The sequence below is a fragment of the Salvelinus sp. IW2-2015 genome, unplaced genomic scaffold (genome assembly GCF_002910315.2).
Source record: "Salvelinus sp. IW2-2015 unplaced genomic scaffold, ASM291031v2 Un_scaffold5730, whole genome shotgun sequence".
Taxonomy (NCBI): Eukaryota; Metazoa; Chordata; class Actinopteri; order Salmoniformes; family Salmonidae; genus Salvelinus; species Salvelinus sp. IW2-2015.
In genome coordinates, this window is record NW_019946995.1 from 20,144 (window position 1) to 25,813 (window position 5,670).

A 5,670-nucleotide genomic window follows, 5' to 3' on the forward strand; every position below is an offset into this window, starting at 1 on the left:
GTTAGGTTAGATTACTGTTGGTTATTACTGCATTGTCGGAACTAGAAGCACAAGCATTTCGCTACACTCGCATTAACATCTGCTAACCATGTGTATGTGACTAATAAAATTTGATTTGATTTGATTTGATTTGATTTAAATGCTCCAAGAGCGAAACACTCTGAATTTACAAATGGACAATCTGACACTGCTCTGAAATTACGACCGCTCTCTGGCACTCCAGAGTGAATTTACAAACGCACACCGAAATTTCATCACAAACGACATGGTTTTACATTATTTCACATGTGAAAGGTTACGTGAAAGGCCACGTGAAATATCATCACACGTGAAGTGTTTCAAAACATTTAATTTCCCACTTGTGGAATCATTCGTTTTTTTCCATAATGGGGCAATTAAAAGTTATACTCTTCAAGAATTTATGGATATGATTAATTGAAATGTAGAAACATTTAATTAGAAATCTCAGATTGCATCTTTAAAATAAAGTACAAGACAGATGTGGTAACCAGTAACCTTGTATTTCAAGCTAATATTGGTGCAATGTGACTTTCTTTGTTGTAGTGCTGAATACACACATCAACTCTGGACACTCTGAAGATGATGATGGTAGATATTTGTTCACTTCATCAAGTCTCCATCTCTCGATGCTTCATCCTATTTATTTATTTGTGATTTTAACTTCACTGCGCTACGGATCCCTTTTACGGGATCACTTTCCTAAACAACCGCTAGAATTGCAGGGCGCCAAATGCAAAAATATTTCTAAAAATATTTATAATCATGCAATCACAAGTGAAATATACCAAAACACAGTTTAGCTTGTTGTTAATACACCTATCGTGTCAGATTTTGAAAATATACTTTACAGCGAAAGAAATGTAAGCTTTTGTGAGTGTATCAATCAATGCTACAACAGCTAGCCCCAAATTAGCATGGTCAGCAATAAAATTAACCGCTTACCTTTGATAATCTTCGGATGTTTGCACTCACGAGACTCCCAGTTACACAATAAATTATATTTTTGTTCGATAAATATTACTTTTATAACAAAAAAACGCGATTTGGGTTGCGCGTTATGTTGAGAAAACTACAGCCTCGTTCCGGTCCTGAAAGGAAGATGAAAATTCCCAAACGTATCAGATTAAAAAATATTACTAAAAATATTTATAATCATGCAATCACAAGTGAAATATACCAAAAGACAGCTTAGATTGTTGTTAATCCACCTATCGTGTCAGATTTTGAAAATATACTTTACAGAGATAGAAATCCAAGCTTTTGTGAGTGTAGCAATCAATGCTAGAACAGTTAGCCTTATATTAGCTTGGTTAGCTTGGTCACGAAAGTCAGAAAAGCATAAAATTATCGCTTACTTTGCATACATCTTCGGATGTTTGCACTCACGAGACTCCCAGTTGCACAAACAAAATGTTCTTTTTGTTTCGATAATATTACTTTTATCACAAAAAAACGCCATTCTTGGGTTGCGCATTAGATTTCAAGGAAAACCAACAGCCCTTGTTCCTTCGGACCAAATTCCCAAAAGTATTCCTTTTAAAATGGTCGTGAGTAGAAACATGTCAAATATTTTTTATAAATCAATCCTGAGGTTATTTTTAACCTTTCATTGCTACCCATCCCGGATCCGGGAGCAATCCTCATCAAAAAAGCTGACTAGCATAGCTAGCCTAACGCCGACAGGGATAGTCATAATATAATTTTCATGAAATCACAAGTCCAATACAGCAAATGAAAGATAAACATCTTGTGAATCCAGCCATCCATTCCGATTTTTAAAAATGTTTTACAGCGAAAAACACCAATATGTATTTCTATTAGCTAACCACAATAGCAAAAGACTCAACCGCATATTTCCAGCATTTTTTCTACGCATAGGTAGCTATCACAAACCGTTTTGTTTTGTTCGAAAATGTGCATATTTGAGGTATAGAATCCTAGTTTTACATTGCAGCTACCACTCAAAAATATCACCACAAAGCCAGCCAGAATAATTACAGAGAGCAACGTGAAATACCTAATACTCATCATAAAACATTTATGAAAAATACATGTGTGTACAACCAAATGAAAGATAAACATTCTCTGAATCCAGCCAATGTTTTCAGATTTATATGTTTTACAGCGAAAACACAATATAGCATTATATTAGCTTACCACAATAGCCAAACACACAAATGCATTTATCAGCAGCAAAAGGTAGTGCATCGCAAAAAAACAGCAAAGATAGAAAATGAATCACTAACCTTGACAACTTTCATCAGATGACAGTCCTATAACATCAGGTTATACAATACACGTATGTTTTGTTCGAAAAATGTGCATATTTTTGAGCTGCAAACCGTGGTTATACATTGTGTGAATATATAGCATCGATTCACCAGAATCTCCGGAGATATTTTGGACAGTCACCTAATCTAATCAAAGAAACTCATCAACAAACTTTACTAAAAAATACATGTTGGACAGCAAATGAAAGATACACGTAGTTTTAATGCAATCGTCTATGTTAGATTACAAAAAAAAAATACTTCACGGCATAACAAACAAGCTACGTCTATAGGGCAAGACACGCGCCCGCAAAAAGGAAGGAAAATGCTGGGAATGACGACACTGATGAAGTTTAACAGTTGGCTGGGGTTTTCGTGAATCGTTCAGTTACAGAACAGCTAACGGCTCTAAAAGACGAGGCGTGGGGGAGAGTGTGTCTTTGTGAATACACAGCTGGGCGTGAGCGTTGTCATATCTATATCGGTCCCGTGTGCCTCCAGTTGAGAGCATGCGCTTGCAACACCCAGGGTTGTGGTTCATTCCCGCACGGAGTCGGAGGCGACCAGGATGAATATGTATGAGCTTTCCAATTTGTAAGTCGCTCTGGATAAGAGCGTCTGCTAAATGACTTAAATGTAAATGTAAATCTAGGGAGTCTAGATCACCTTTACTCCACACACAGAGACACATACAAAGCTCTCCCTCCCCCTCCATTTTGCAATTCTGACCATAATTTTATCCTCCAGATTCATGCTTATAAGCAAAAACTAAAGCAGGAAGTACCAGTGATTCGCTCAATTACTTGACTGGTCAGATGACGCTGATGCTACACTACAGGACTGTTTTACTAGCACAAACTGGAATATGTTCTGGGATTCATCCAATGGCATTGAGGAGTATACCACCTGAGTCACCGGCTTCATCAATAAGTGCATCGACGACATCATCCCCACAGTCACCGTACGTACATATCCCAATCAGAAGCCATGGATTACAGGCAACAACTGCACCGAGCTAAAAGCTAGAGCTGCCGCTTTCAAAGAGCGTGATACTAATCGGGACGTTTAAAAGAAATCCCGCTATGCCCTCAGACGAACCATCAAACAGGCAAAGAGTCAATACAGGACTAAGATTGAATCCTACTACACCGGCTCTGATGCTCGATGGATGTGGCAGGGCTTGCAAACTATTACGGACTACAAAGGGAAACCCAGCTGCGAGCTGCACAGATCCACATATGACGCAATCTCAATCGCACTCCACACTGCCCTTTCCCACCTGGACAAAAGGAACATGTATGTGAGAATGCTTTTCATTGATTACAGTTCAGTATTCAACATCATAGTGCCCACAAAGCTCCTCACTAAGATAAGGACCCCGGGGACTAAACACCTCCCTCTGTAACTGGATACTGGACTTCCTGATGGACCGCCCCCAGGTGGTAAGGGGAGGCAACAACCCATCTGCCACGCTGATCATCAAAACGGGGGACCCTCAGGGGTGCGTGCTTTGTCCCCTCCTGTACTCCAGGTTCACCCATGACTGCGTGCTCAAGCATGACTCCAACACCATCATTACGTTTGCTGATGACACAACAGTTGTATGCCTGATCACAGACAACAATGAGACAGCCTATAGGGAGTAGACCTACTGCTGCACCATCGAGAGCATCCTGACCGGTTGCATCTCCACCTGGTATGGCAACTGCTCGGCATCCGACCGTATGGCGCTACAGAGGGTGGTGCGTATGGCCCAGTACATCTCTGGTGCCAAGCTTCCTGCCATCCAGGACCTACTGTATATACTAGGCGGTGTCAGAGGAAGGCCCAAAAAATTGTCAAAGACTCCAGTCACCCAAGATATAGACTGTTCTCTATGCTACCGGATGGCAAGCGGTACCGGAGAGCCAAGTCTAGGTCCTGAAGGTTCCTTAACAGCTTCTACCCCCCAAGCCATAAGACTACTGCACAATTAATCAAAAGTCCACCCAGACCGTTGTTTTTACACTGCTGCTACTTGCTGTTTATTATCTAAGCATGGTCACTTTACCCCTACATACATGTACAAATTACCTCAACCTACTTGCACATTGACTCGGTACCCCCTTTAAATTGCCTCGTTATTATTATTACGTTACTTTTTATTAAATGTTAGTTTATTTAGTAAATATTGTCTTAACCAACAATGCAGTTAAGGAAATAGAGTTAAGGGCTTGTAAGTAAGCATATCACGGTAAAGTCTACACTTTTATTCGGCTCATGTGACAAATACAATTTGATTTGGAGATGAAGGCTGGACTGGAATCTCTCATTCACTACTATATTCTACACCTATATTACCTCTCTCTGAGATCTGATGGTATTGTGATGTTTCAGACGACGAGACAGAATATGCGATAAGCTAATTTCTTAATTTGTGGACTGGAAATGTCCATTGTCAGCAGCAGCTAGACCTGTTGATGTGACCTATGCTGAGGTTGACCTCCAAAAGAAGACCAAAGCCAAGAAGAAGAGAGGTAAGACTGGACATCCCTTCTTCCATATTCCCCTTATCAGAAACTCACACCTCTTTGACCCCATAGTGAATAAATGTATATATTATTCTGGATATAAGAAGAGAGGTAAAACTGGACATCGCTCCCTCCATATTCCACCCATCATAATCCTCACTAACCATAATCCTCACAACCATCTGGAAAGTCTTGAAAGTTTATATTCTGTTTCTCTACACGGTAATACAAGGTTAAACCCTCACACCTCGTTGACCCCGTATTAATTAACAGTGTATTTTTCTGTATATTACTGTATACTATTCTCATGTTTATTCTCCTACAGAAATACCAACCCCAACAGAGGCAGATTCAGTCTATTCGCTGGTGAAGCCATACACTGCCCCTGGTAAGACTAAATCAACAATATAATAAACGTGTATGAAACTACACTATATCTCTCATATAAGAGTATATCTAAGTATGTCCTAACAAACTGGTGAGAAAACGTTTCTGATCACATGAATTTGGGATTATAGTGTTTATGTTAACATACGTTTGGATTTGAACTCTCAAGGCAAACATTTTTTTGCAACTAAATTGTCTGAAGATACAGGCCGGCCAATTGGAAAGCAGAATATGCATTAAGCTAATTCCATCCATTTGTTGACTGAATGTCCATTGTCAGCAGCAGCTGGACCTGTTGATGTGACCTATGCTGAGGTTGACCTCCAAAAGAGGGCCAAAGCCAAGAAGAAGAGAGGTAAGACTGGACATCCCTCCCTCCATATTCTGCAGATTCAGTCTATTCTCGATTGAAGCCACGCTCATGCCCCGGTAAGACTAATAGCCATATATTATTGATACTAAAATTATATAACAGAAAGGGA